At 41.8% G+C, this 14707-nt stretch overlaps 1 protein-coding gene across 1 annotated transcript in view; it reads right to left on the reverse strand.

Moving 5' to 3' along the window:
- Positions 1–14707, reverse strand: part of SLC26A8 (solute carrier family 26 member 8) — a 3758415-nt gene that overhangs the window by 2874229 nt on the left and 869479 nt on the right. The window lies entirely within an intron of this gene.

Here is a 14707-nt window from a genome sequence, read left to right on the forward strand (position 1 = left end):
AACTACCACAAGCTTGACATCACTGTGTTAAATATAACATCGTGGGTATATATTGCCCCCTTTTCCTTGTTCCTCTATGCTGTGGGATTACTCGCTATTGTTTACAAAATATTTATAAAATAAACGATTGTTACTTTTGAACGGGTTCGATAAAGTTCAGTGTAAGGCTAGACTTGAAAGTACACACATGAAAAAAACTTCTGAAAGGCAGAACCCGGCATGATAAATCACTGCGGTGATTGACTGATAGATAGATCTTCTAGACCAATCAGAAGCCTGTTTTTGCCTTCAGGTTCTTTAAGAAAACAAACGCACCATGTGATCGGCCTCTGACCAATCACATGCGGCGTTATAATCCCGAGCTCTTCTTGGCCTCGGTACCTCCCCGATCGTCTCGGACGCCGAGTCCAGAAGTACCGACGGAGAGGTAGGCGATGAGAATTTCGGGCTTGTTTGATTTAGATTTTGATAGGAATGATGCGTTCACCTGATCACTAGTGATACGCTTTGGGCTAGAGCGGGACGCTCTTTTTCGGGTTATATGCACGGCGATTATGTTCTAATCCACGAAGCCGTGACTGCCTCATTATTTCTTACCTGATAAGAGCTTACGACTCCTGCTAATACTAGTTATGAAAACGTTCACTCCTACGAGTGAGCAATGAGTGAACAGCTGGTTATACATGCGCTGGTCGAATTATTTCAAACAATCATTAGATGGAGTGGGGTTAATGGATTCCTGTGTACTTATCTCCTTCTATTTTAGAACGGTGCTTCCCCTTTCCCTGAGCCGTGGCCAGGTGGGGTGAGGTCGACACCTCTTACAAGTATGGTAAGATGGTTCTTGTTTGCTATATTGGTATCTGTTAAATTAGACCCAATGTTAAGACATGTGCACTTATCTTTTAGTGCCTTTGGTATACATAATATTGATACCTAACATTAGAATGGATACATACCTCTATGTTTTAAATCATGAACTGTATGTCGTATGCTGTGCCTTTCTAAGGGGTACCCTTCTTTGACCTTCATGTTTTCATTCCTCTTTTTAGTACATTCACATAACTTAGAAGAGTGAAGAAAATGATGCGAACACCTAGTGATTTCAGGTGATCTCTGTATCTGTTTTTTATTTTTGATCACAATTTTGTTTTAATTATTACTATATTTGCAGTAGCCATCAGTAGATACGGTCCTGAAGAAAGCAATGACAAATGTGTCACTAATTGCTGAAACATGTTGACCTTATGAAACACCTGGGCAGTCCATACTATAGTGACTGTCACTGACTACATTTTAACATTGGTAGAGTGGGTAGCATCTGAATAAAATTGTTAGTACACCCCCATCCAATTTTATGAACACGCAATTTTTCATTCTTTTTCACACCTTTTGTGCACTGCAACGTCAGTCCCCCACTTGCCATGTGTGCCAAGATCCTCTTAAAACTGAGTAGCAAGACCACAGTAAGACCTATCTGATCGGTGAGGGTTCCTTGCTAAACATCTGGACCCTCCACCGTGAAAGCTAAGTGGCACTCCTAGTGGTGGTTTTGGTGGAATCCCAAATGATGAAGGGCGGTTCCGTGTGGTGACTGATGGGCATCCTCATTTGGCTACTATGGGGATGACCTTAGATAGATACACACATGTTAAGGACATTTTGGTCGCCAAATTGGGTTACATTGTGCGTACACTTCAGTTCTGTCACTAGACCCTCTGATATATTTGTTGTTGAATGCTTGTAGGGAACCTATTGGAGCTAGGTCTTATAAATTCCCTTTGGTCCTAACTAACTGGTTTTGCTTCTACCAAAGCATAGCCATTGCGGAGACCTTAGTTGATCTCAGACAAGCCTCTTGCTTGTGTTTATCTGGATAACTGCAGCCTTTTACAATCAGATGGGACTTACAAGTGCATCTTAGTAGCAGTGGATTCCTGCTTTAGATTCCTATGGGTTTGGCCACAACAATCCGCTGACGCACAAACTGTTATAATAGATCTGCAGGTCTTTATTGGAAGATACATAGTAGCCACATTCCATTCGGACCGGGGTCCGGTATTTGCCTCCCGGGCTTTCAAAGACATCGTGGGAAAATTGGGTGTGACTGTGCGTCCTCAATATTCTGCCAAGAAAATCCCTGGGTTGTCGGACTCCTTTTGAGATCCTGTTTGGGGTTAAGGTGTGGATTCCAGGCCTCACAAGTCTCAGCACAGTGGCGGCAAAATCGCCATTTGACATCAACAAACGTTTGGCTGTTTTATAGGAGCTGAAAGAATTCCGAGGCGCTCAGAGCAACTTCCAGCTAAAGCACACCACCACTGGAGAAGTGAGGGAAGCACGTGAAACTCCTGGTTGGGTTCTCAAGTTTGGTGATCTAGTCAGGGAGAAGATATTGGACAAGAAGGAATTCGGGTCATCTTACAGAGCGTCTGTCCCTGTCCTGGCAGTTGAAGGTACCCGAACTGTACTTCTACCATCCCTTGCTGGCTGCAAAAACAAGAGATTTGTGTCAAAAGATCTCATCAAACCACATCATGTAGCCAGTTTAACACAGTAGTCCAAGAGGGCTTCTGGGTAGTTCTCTACCTCCTCCCATCACCCTACAGGAAGTCCTGTTGGAAGCTCTTACCAGTGATTAAGCTTCTCCTCCCTGGCTGGGAACAGCCAACAGTGATTTTTCACTTCTACCAGTTACATCAATAAATACCATAGAATCAACTTGTATGGAAACGCAAATTGCACTGCTGCAAAACCGACAAAGGGGGTCACTACCGAAATGTAGTACTAGATGCAGAAGGCCAATGGTGGACTCCAGGCGCCGCACCAACCCCTAGTTATTTCCCTAGGTAACTAAAAGTACTTATATGCTGTTGGTGTGCAAACACCACTCCTGCACCCACCATTGCGGGTACAACCCATGAAACTGGGAAGAAAGTCACTGACGATAAAGGAGTCGTGCACTACCAGGGTGTCCAAGCATTAATAAAGAGGCTCAATCAGTTCCTTCGTTGCAAAAGTCTTTAATTATATAAATCCAAAGTATAAATGTAAAAGCAACAAGGCACTGATTGAGCTTCTTTATTAATGCTTAGACACCCTGGTAGTGCACGACTCCATTATCGTCACTACCGAAATGTACCACCCTTAGAGTCAAATCCCAGTTCTAGACGGCCTCCAGAGCTGCCTAAAATTGACCGAACAGCTTCTGGCTACTTTATTGACTTTGATGATTTCTCTTTGGGCTCATTTGACCCACCACCCAATATAGTTTACATGTATTCTACATTTGGCTGAAAAAGACTTACCTTATCCCTCCATGGATATACATATCGATACAATTGCATTACTTTTCCTCTGAACTGGCTTTGTGATAGTATTTTTTCCTCTTAAATGTATACTATCTCCCAGAACGCTTTTCTGTTGAACTGGTGAACTTAGTTTTAATGCCCCATTCTTCAACACACAAACTGTGAAGTGACCCTTGAATTATGTGGAATAAGATATCGTATAATATATTTGGACCAACTGAAATTTTGCAAATACCTTATGTTTTAGCATTTCTTTAAATGACATTATTACCCCTAGTACTATCTGTGATAATTGGGATATTGATAAAGTGCATGGAATGCTAGATGATCTACAGCATTCACCTGTTTTTAATTCAGATGAATTGTATGATGGAACAACTAACTATGATGAAATGTTCTGTTTCAACATTATGGTCTCCATTACCTGAATAAAGCAGTATTTCTTTACACACAATGTGAACACTGCCCTATACTACCACAGGGTAGCTCCAAAAGCATTTGCATAGAAGTTTGCATATTTTTTTGGTCACAATCCAGCTGACCCAGAGTCCTATTATTATAAACTAACACATTTGAGGACTGAAAAAACTATGCTCACGGATACCACGCTGATTTATTCTTCATCTTTTATTTCTCGGCTGTCTGTACAAGGGTTTGACTTTTGAAAAAAGACATCGTTGATTTAAAATCTATATGGGGATCCAAATATTATTAGGTTCAGGGGAACAAGGCTTTGTTTAGAGCATTCCTTATACCATTTCAAATGTTTTTCCTGAACTGTGCAGCAAACAACATGTCTTGGCCTGGCTGTGATAAAAGATTTAAAAGCACCCAAACTTTGCACATTTGTACAATGGGAGAACAGGCAACAATTCACAAATTACATGATGGAAACCTTAGGCACCGTGCTTCACAAGGGAACATACAATATGTCAGGCACGTTTCTTGGGTGACATCAACAGGTTTAAGATCAGTAGGCCTGACACATTACATGCAGATGCAATACTCGGGGTGGTAACTTACAATGTTGAGAAGTTATGCCTAGATTGGCTAAAAACTTCAACATTGTCTCAGGTGAAACAACTATTGTCCCTTCTTTCTGATGCCATGAGATTACAGGATTGTTTGTAGGTCCTCAAAAGCTTCAAAATTGCTTTTTATATGCAATAAACAATGAACTGTGGAATGTTTCACAGCAGGAAACTGCGCAAAATTGACAGGGCTAATTTAGAAAGGGCTTTGACTGGTTGACAATGGTATGACTACTCTTTCCATTAGGATTTACTCTGTGGGTAACATTGTGTCATCTGTCATTGATATCATACAGTGTAAGATGTCTTCTTTACAACATGGGCAGCTTAGAGCTATCATGTAACTGAGTTAGACTCAGCAGACACTTTATGCTGGTCGCGGTTCACGCAGACACCTTAATGCCACAAGCTTGTATTTACGTTACAATCTTACTAAACAAAAAACAGTTATGGCTGAAAAGGACACAACATACCCTATATTACACATGGAGAAGTTAGAGAAATCACCATTTACTGTTGCAGAAATACCTTTAGCGGATTGGATAATCCACAGGTTTATTTATCTGTCAATTTTGAGTTTTTACTTCCAATACTGCTTGCAACACCATCAAGAGTGCTAGGAGAGGGGCATGTGCATGATTCATAGATCTTACCTTTAATATAGCTGTAGGAACTACGGGACTGATGTGTTTCTTAGTGGGACTGACTATGAGAGTATCTTTGGTCATTCCTCAATTAGAAGGGAAATTTTGCTTCACAACGCATGTAATTCGTCAAAGGCAAACTTGTCTTGTTATCTAAAAGGTTCTTCAGCTCTATGATTCTTCCGGCTTTCAGATTACTCACTAACGGGAGTTAATTGATGTTGAATAATCAGAGCTGTTGTGAGATGTAACCGTGAATTGCCTATCTGGTAACGGTTTCTGCTATTGTGACCTGTTGTACACACTGTTTCTACCTGCCCGCACTGTTAGGGATGCAACTCCTTGGCCTTCGATAAAGCTTCTGGATGTGCACTTTGATGCTTTAAGGAGACTGAAAGCCTTATTGTTCTAGAAGGATGTAGCCTTAACATCTGCACAGGAGACATTTGATCTTCAAGTTGCAAGGTCCTCTTATGAGATACAGTTGCTACTACGCACTATTTTTCCACACCCTTTTGGGCAGCTTTGCACCGCATTTTTAACAAGTCTAGTACTGCGGGCGTAGCACACTTTTATAAGTCAATTGACTTCGGGTTCGTTAGCACCTTCCAGGCAGTCTTCGGAGTTATTCCATCAAGCATATCTCTTTGCTGCTTGGAAGCATTTTTAGAGGCTAACTGTTTGACCTATTTCTAATTTTTGGGACTGGGATTTTATTTTTTCTGCTCGAGAATGGATGTGCCATCACAAGGACAAATGGGGATAGCACTACCACATGCGCACCTGTGTTGTGAACGCACAATACAGTTCTTTGACCCACCTTTACTTCAGGAACAGAATGACAATTGGTTCCTGTCCTTTCGGCCTGTGTGGCACACTGCGCGCAGCCTGTTTTCCACTGCCTGCTGTGCACATTTGAGAATACCCTGGACATAGGCTTGGGAACATAAGTGGTTCAATCTCCGGACATTAATCTACTAGTGGGTCCACGATCGGCTGACTTGTACTGTTGCCCTTCGCACTTGCAGTTGCATCTAAATGCATACTATGAGCCTTCCTGTGATGCTTCGGCTCCTGGTGAATTTGGTCCTGGCTCTTCTTCTGCAGACTCTGCACTGGCTGTTCCTTGCTTGGCGAATGCTGAGGGGGATGGACTGGAAAATATTTCTCTATAGACCTTCGATGTTGGGTGCCTCTAGGAAAATCTTGTGTGGTTGCTGGGAATAGCAATGTTTTGTCTACTCCTCGGAACAAATAAACAATGTGGCTGTTTCGAGTTGTGGTAAAATTTTAATTCAACATATTTTTAACATCTTAAATACTTTTTATTTTGGCACTTCTTTTTGAACTTGTTTTTTTACATTTGCTTTTACATTTTTGAAAGTTTCGCTTTCACAATGCTTTCACCTTCAAAATAGCATAATGCCTTTTTATTTTTTTTCGGTTTTATGCTTTTACATATATGGTTAGTATTGTGTTCAGATAGCTTTTTTAGTCTTCTCACAAACAAGGGGTGTGTGTCATGTAGTTACATAAGGCCTGGATAGAAACGCCATATTACATGATTATGCTCCTAAGTTGCCTTCTTTTTTTCAAACAAGGACATTTGACATACATATGTGTGCGTGTCTGTACAGGATACTATTCTCTGAAACCGCATTGCTTACATTTCCACTTCGTAAGCTTTGTTATTGTCCATTAGGCAACAGAGCTATCACAACAGAATAAACAATTGATTAAAATAAACAATACCAGCCTGACTGGGGCTTCAGCATGCCAGCATGGGGGATTTTTATTATAACAGCATCGCTGCCTTATTTAGTCAGAGGAGCATTTTGCTGACACTGCGAGGTCACTGCATGCTGGAATTCCAGCCCAGCTGATTCCTGCTGACCTCAAGTGAGTGATGCAGGACCGTTCTTCATCAACACAGGCACCCTGATTATATTTACCCTTAGGTAATAGAATGTTAGATCACCCTACAGGGATTTGGCATATTCTCCTACCCCAGATAGAATTAGGTTAGGTAGTGCTAAGTAGGAGTACAATATAATATAGTATTATATGCCAGCATATATTCACTGTTATAACACGATGGTTAAACTGTTAATCTTTCTCATCATTCTCATAATGCTAATTACGCTATTCTGTTTTCTTCCATTGATTATTGCAGTGCATGCCTTTTATATAGGAATCACAATTCTTCAATAAATACTGAAATGCTTTACTGCGTATTTCTTGTCTATATCTGCGGGTATGCATAAGGAACCGAACAAAGGGGCCCTAGATCCGTTACAGTGATTTCCTTGGGGAGTCAGGGTTGTCATCTTCTGAGGTTACACATTGTTACCTTGGGAGGTTAGGGTACAGATGGTGCACTGTGAGCTAGAGGACTATTTATTTATTTATGTCATTTCTAAAGCGCATGAATCACCCCAACCGGCGTATCTCCGCGCTAAGACGGCTGTAGACAGCTGAAACCCAATAATTTAGAACAGCAAGGTTTTCAATTGCTTTCTGAAAGATAAGTAGCAGGGGGAGAGACGAATGTGTATGGGAAGCTGATTCCAGAGAGAGGGTGCAACATAAGAAAATGATGCACCCCCCTGTCGGGTTTGTTTTATATGAGGTACACAGAGAAACTCTTTTGTCCCAGAGCGAAGGGTCCTCGAGGGGTTGTACCAGGACAATTTATCTGCAATGTATTTGGGTCCTAATTTATTCAAGGCTTTGTATACCATGCAGCAGATCTTAAACTTGACCTGTTTCCGAATCGGTAACCAGTGAAGTTTACGAAGTAGAGGGAGTGATGGGGTTCTGGGGGGAGCATTGGTCACCAGTCGAGCCGCTGTGTTCTGGACCACTTGCAGTCTGTTAAGGGAGGATTCTTTGGCGGAAATCAGCAGAGCATTGCAGTAGTCCAAACGACTAGTGACCAAAGCTTGCGTCAAGGTTTTCCTAGTGGACATAGGGAGTAGGGGGAAAACTCTGCGAAGCAAACTGAGCACGTGGAAGCAGGACTTGGTGGTTGTGGTGGTGTGTTCCTCGAGGTTAAGTTTCAGGTCAATTTTTACCCCTAGTTTCTTTACCACCGTTTTGGGGGAGGGAGTTGGGCCCAGGTCTCCCGGCCACCAGTTTGGAGACCAGCTTGTTACTGCATCTCTGAAGAGCATTATTTCCGTTTTCTCAGCATTCAGCTGGAGAAAATTATCGCTCATCTATTTGGTGATGCATCTCACTCCCTCTGAGAAGGTGTTCTGAATGTTGGTGCAGTTTTTATCTTTTTTTTTTTTATCCTCATTTTGCGCGTGATATATGTAAGGAGTCTAGCGGGAGGCCATGACATCCAGTATTGTACCTGCACTCTCTTAGCGATACTGTTCCTGGAAGCGGAGAGTTTCCCTTTATTGAGGTGGAGTCATTACTTAGCTCTCCTGTATCCTTCAATCAGTAATTCTTTGTATCCGGGGGGAGAGCTGGTCTTCCTGACCACTCAGCGGGAATGATTCCCGTCTGAATTTACTGTCACGGCTTTAATCATTGGATTTGTTTAAATAGGTCAAGTTCCTACAATGCCTTGTGTGTTTAGTGTATGATAAGTTTCCCAGATTTCCCAAAAGTTCGATTTTTTTGTGGGCTTTCCTTTCCTATCCATTTTGTGTGTTTTTATTATAGAATTTAGCCAATCACTATGTGTCGGTGGTACTGGTTTAACCCAGTTTAAGCATATTTCCCTTCTTGCAAGTAGTATTAGTACAAACAACAATTTTCCTGTTTTTTTGTTAACTTCTCTTATATCCACCTTGGTGTCAATTCCAAAAATAATAAGAGTTGTACTTACTTCTAGATGTTTTCCCAGTACCCGGCTTACCGTCTTACCAACTTCCTGCCAAAAGGAATCGAGTAAAGGACAAGCTTGGAACATATGCAGGTCGTCCGCTTTTTCTAGCCCGCATTTTGGGCAGGATTTTACGCTGGTTCCTTTGAATTTTGATAGTCTTTTGGGGGTCCAGTATGTCCTGTGTATTGTGAATAGATGATTTCTCTTCAGGCGGGCTGGTTTGATGGTTGACCAACATTTTTCTAGTGATCTCTGCCATAAGTTTTGGAGGTCCAGCTCTTTTATGTCTTTCCTCCAAAGTGATTCTGGGAGCAAGAAGTTTTCTTCTCCTGCAGTAATTTGAGCCCAGTACCATTTTGATATTTCCTTCTTTATTGGAGTGGTTTTCGTCATTTCTTTTTCTAGATCTATTCTTCCCATTTTTTTTTCTTTTATTGAGCTTGCCCAGCTTGTAAGTTGGTAATATTAAAATTTTGACACCGATGAATTGGTGATTTCTACTATGTATTCCCACGATCTTATTGAGTTCTCTGTCATCAGCTGGCCCCATTCATTGATTCCGGCCGTTTTTAGTGGCAGTGCCAGAGAGCCTTTTAGGCATTCTGGTGTGCCCAGGGAATCCCATATGGGAGCCAAGGAACTGTAGTAAGGGATGTTCAAAGAACTTCTGACTTGATACCATAGTTTTGCTGCGCCAATTAGGATCTTCAATTTTATTTTTTTAAAGAATTTCGGGTGTCCGAATTTGAATAGGAAATAGTCAGTTTTGTTTGTCAATGTTTGAAGGAAATCAGGATAGAACTTGTATTTTTTTAATAAGGGTCTCACGTTTTTAAATTGGAAAGCCCTGCAGTATTCAACGAGATCTGGGCTGGCTATTCTTTTTTCTTCCTTATTTTATTCCAGGCAATCCTTGATCCTTTAGATGCCCATATAAAGCTCACGATTTCTCCCTGGATCTTTTTTAGAAAATCTCTTTTAGATTCTAGTGGGATGACATTGAAGAGATACGTAAATTTGGGGAGTATGGACATTTTTATTAAGTTTGATCTCCCCAAGAGGCTTAGTGGTAATCCATCCCATACTTTGAGAAGTTTTTTGGTCTCTGTAACAACCCTATTGAGGTTTAGCTGGGGCACTTTTTCTAGATCCTTTACCAGTATTACACCTAGGTATTTTATTTTGTATTTAGAAAACGGGATATTTTGATGCACGTTCCAACTCATGGATTCAGTTTTAGCTTCGTTGGTTAAATACCCAGATACTTTTCCAAATTCCACAATAGTCTCATCTATTGCAGCGGCGGAGTTTTGGAAGTTATCTGTGACGATCATTAGATCGTCCGCATATAGCGCCACCTTTTTAGCCCACTCTCGATATTTGAAGGGAGTTATTGAGTCATTATTTCTTAGAGTATTTGATAGTGGCTCGATGTAGAGGTTGAAAAGTAGTGGCGACAGGGGGCACCCTTGCCTCGTTCCTCTTTGTATATTGATGTTGTTAGTCAGGCTCCCATTGATTAGAATCTTAGCTCTTGGTTTTTTTATAGGTCTCCGACACCAAATGACTAAAGCACTGCCCAAGGTTGTATTTAGTGATGGCTTTATTTAGAAAAGACCAGTTAACTCTGTCGAATGCTTTAGCCGCATCGAAAGTTATTATGGTTAGGGGGATCTTTTCACAGGTCGCTACATCTATCGCGGCGAATAGCTTATGGGTTATTTCATATATTTGTCTTCCCTTTACAAATCCCTTCTGATCCGGGTGGATCAGTTTTGGTATTACAAGGGCCAGTCTCCTTGCTATGATCTGCATAAAGATTTTGTAATCGCAGTCCAACAGCGAGATGGGTCTGTATGATTCACAGATTGCAGGATTTTTCCCTGGTTTTAAAATGATGCTGATGGTTGCGTCATTCCAGGAGTCTGGAATTTTACTCTGTTCCTTGTATTTTGTATTTAGGAGTCTTGTTATCGGTGGGGCCAAGATCTCTCTCATGGCGGAGTATAGTTCGTTTGGGAAGGCGTCAGGGCCTGCAGCCTTCCCTCTTTTCAGATTTTTCAGTGTCATTTTTACCTCCTCAATGATTATTTCCGCATTTAGCTCCTCTTTTTCTTCGTCCGATAGTTTGGGCAAAAGTAAGGGGTCTAAGTACTCTCCAGTTTGTTTTCTGATGGGAAGGAGTTCTCCTTGTACAGGTTGGAGAAAAAGTTTTCAAATTCTTGCATGATTACCGGTTCTTCAGAAGTTAAGCCGATTTGATTGTTCTGCTGTATGCTGACAATTTTATTCCTGGTTTGGTCTGTTTTTGTCTTCCAGGCCAACAGTTTCCCGCAACCCTCCCCATACTCGTGATTAGCGAGGTTGCTGGCTTCCCACTTTAACTTAACTCTTTTTTCTAGGTAATCCGCCAGTTTTTCTTTTAATTCCCTCTTTTCTTCCTCCAGGGTATCTATTTTACCTTTATCATTTTCTGTCCTTATCTGTACATCAATTAGATTTATACTTTTTTCCATATCTCCAATCTCGTATTTAGCAAGTTTTGTTCTATGAGCTCCCATGCTAATTAGTTTTCCTCTAATAACTGCTTTATATGTATCCCAAGTGATTTGGTCTGATGTCCCTTCTCGATTATCCTCAAAGAAGTTGGCTGAGGTTGTACCTAACTCTTCCCGTAGTTTGGGATTTAGTAGTAAGGTGCGGTCGACTGTCCATCTGGGTTGTGTTTTATTTCTTGTGATTTGTAGGGTGAGTTGCACTGCTGAGTGGTCTGATAGATGAGTTGGTATATGGTCTATAGCTTTAACGTTGCTATGCAGGCTTTTGCTTATCAGAAAGTAATCGATTCTGGATCTGTGGCCTAGTCTTTTATTATGTAGAGTAAAGGGGACCTTTTATTACCTTTCTCTTTCCACATATCTGTCAAACCTAAGTATTTTTTGTAGAAACCCAGCCATTCTCTCATCTTGGGTAAATTGGCTTGTCTTCCTGGCGGGGACCTATCTTGTTTTGGGTCCAGCATAATATTGTAATCACCCCCTAGTAATATTGGAGACGTTGTTGACAGTAGTTCTGTGTATAGCTTTTGAAGGGGGATTGAGTCATCAATATTTGGTCCATAGTATCCTGCTATGGTGAAGATATTGTTGTATATTCTTACCTTAACTAGGGTCCATCTACCATTGAGTGATTTTTTAAAAAGAATTGCAATGCCCTTAACATTGCAGTCTTGGTTGGTGCATACGTAGGTGTCCACCCAACTAAGTTTTTTCACTATTTGCTCTCACTATCCCTTTAAGAGATGTGTTTCTTGCAGTATTATCACTTCGTTGTCCACTTCTTTTAAGTACTCGAGTATCCTTCTCCGTCTACTATTTGTTCTGAATCCATTTACGTTCCATGAGAGAACTTTAAATCCTTTAATTTCTGCCATCACACATTTCTTTGTAGGTACTTAAGCTAGTTTCATTTTTACAATCCCTATAGACTCCTCCTATTTTTAATGTTGAGGACATTTGTTTAGTTTTTTTCCCTAGTTTGCTCCCCACCCGTGGTGTTTTTTGTATGCTTGTTTTGTATTTTCTGTGACATTCACCGTTGCCCACCCCGAGGAAGCCTCCTATCTTTTTTTTGGGTGGTATTGTTCGCCCTTTTGAGCTCCCTGATTCACCTTGAATTACACACTTTATTTAGCTTTAACTTACATTCGTGGTTCGCATCTGTTCCTTTATTTGTTCTAAGAAAGTTTTTACCTCACTGGGCTCCCTGATATTGTGCATTTTATTTCGCCACATGATTCTCAGTGCAGCGGGGAATCTCATCTGGACTGTGGCTCCGAGGGTCTTTAGCTCTTGCATAAATTGTCCTAACTCCCACTGTCTGTCCTGGGTGGCTTTAGACATATCAGAGCGAATCCTGAAAGACCAGCTATCTTTGTTTAGGGAGCTACTCTTTAGACCTTCGCTTAGTAGTTTTTCCTTTAGTGTATATGTTTTAAAATTTATTAGGATCTTCCTTGGGGTCCTTCTCTCTTTACTTTTTCCAAAGGGGTCTCAATGCACCCTCTGTATATCGTCAGCCAGGTTCACCTCTTTGGTCCAGGGAAAGTACTCTTCTAGTAGTGAGTGATAAATTTCTTAATGTCAGACCCCTCGAGATTTTCTGGAACGTTCAAGATCCTCAAATTATTTTTCCTTGAATGATTTTCTAATGATTCAAGCTTTTCTTTTATGTTTTTATCTGAGTCTCTTAGTTTCCTGATCTCTTTCTGATTAGTGTCTACTTTTTTACTTAGGGTCTCCACCACTGTCTCGACTGCTGATACTCTATCACTTAATGCATTCATTTTTTGGTCTAGGGTTTCACATACCTCTTGGATCTTAGCTTGATTAGTTTCGGAGATTGAGAATTTCTCTCTCATCTCTCCCAGTACTTTCTCCATAAAATTTTCCATGATTTTTCCTGTTTGTTCTAAGATGGAGTGAGGGAGACCTGAATTAGATGCCTGGGGTTCATTTGTATCTGATTGTATCGAGTCTCCTTGAACCTCCATTTGTGGACCTTTGGGAGTATTGTTTTCTGTGCTCATATTGTTTCTTAGTTCTCCGGTGTACGGTAACTCTTCTGGAAAAAGATTAGTCTTCAGTGCACTGGTTAAGTCCCAGGATATTGGGGGTTTATCTCTCGCTTGTATCGGCTGCTGAACTTTAAAAAAAGATCTCAGCGAGGGGGTAACTTTTATTTTTTCCTTTAATTGGGGCTCTCCTTTCTGAGACCTGGGTTTAGGTTGGCGGTCACCATTGGGGGTGCCTTTCAGTTTTTTTTTCTTTGGGTTCACTGGTAAGACTACTTGTTTGGCGGGAGGGAAAAAGCCTTGCTTAGGGAATTGCCTATTCCTGAGGCAGTAACTTGATCTTATCCCTTCCTCGGGTTGAGAACTCCCTTTTTCTCCTGATTTAGTACTGGCTTGTAGGGTTTGTAACTCTGGATTCTCTCCTTCCATACCCTCAGTCCTCCCGGCACCTTCAATACACTCTTTTCCTTTACTGTTTTCTTCACTGTTTTCTAATGAACTCTCTTGATTACCCCCTTTGCACCCTTCAATCAGGTCTAAAGCAATACTCCCCTGTCCTTTCTTTTCCCCTCGTACCTTATTCATGAAATAGGAGTTGGGGCTTGAAAGAGTCCACCAATCTTCGTCCTTTGAGTATCTTCGCTGTCCGTATATTATTTCTGCATTCCCTGTTTTTATTCTCCCAGTCTGGCCTTGCGTGTACTGGAAGTCTTTTTGCCGCTTTTCTCCCCCGAAGATAGCGCTGGTGCTGGGGCTAGTATTGGCTGCGACTTTTCCCTCTCTCCTCTGTACACCGATCACTCCAGATCTGGTTCCGGCAGCGCTGCCATTTGTGCCCTGGAAGCAGCACTGCTCCCGTCGTACTGGTGAGCCTAGGCGACCGCTGCTTCTGCCACTTTTCCCCCGGAAGAGGAAATCGACTCTCCCGAGCGCTCTTCGGCTCTCCCTGTGTGCGCCAGACGCCGCTGCCCAGAATCCGGGGAAAACAACGGGGCTGATATCACCGACCTTGATTCCCTGCGAGTAAAAGCTCCAATCGCTCCACATCCCCCGTCGGTCCGGTGCGAGCTGACTTCTCCAACTTCACCAGCCTTCAGCCTCGAGAATCCCCACGAACCCCAGCAGGTAATAGACTTCCTTTTTTCTGCTTTTTTTTGTAGCGGCTATGATATTCATGCGTTCATTCTGGTTCTCTTAGACGGCGAGCATGGCGCTCCTGAACGGACCTTCTAGCCGGCCGCCATCTTCCTACACCTGCCGGCCGCCATCTTCCTACACCTGGTGCAGTTTTTATCAAATTAGACTAG

This window comes from Lissotriton helveticus, chromosome 5_1 (genome assembly GCF_964261635.1).
Source record: "Lissotriton helveticus chromosome 5_1, aLisHel1.1, whole genome shotgun sequence".
Taxonomy (NCBI): domain Eukaryota; kingdom Metazoa; phylum Chordata; class Amphibia; order Caudata; family Salamandridae; genus Lissotriton; species Lissotriton helveticus.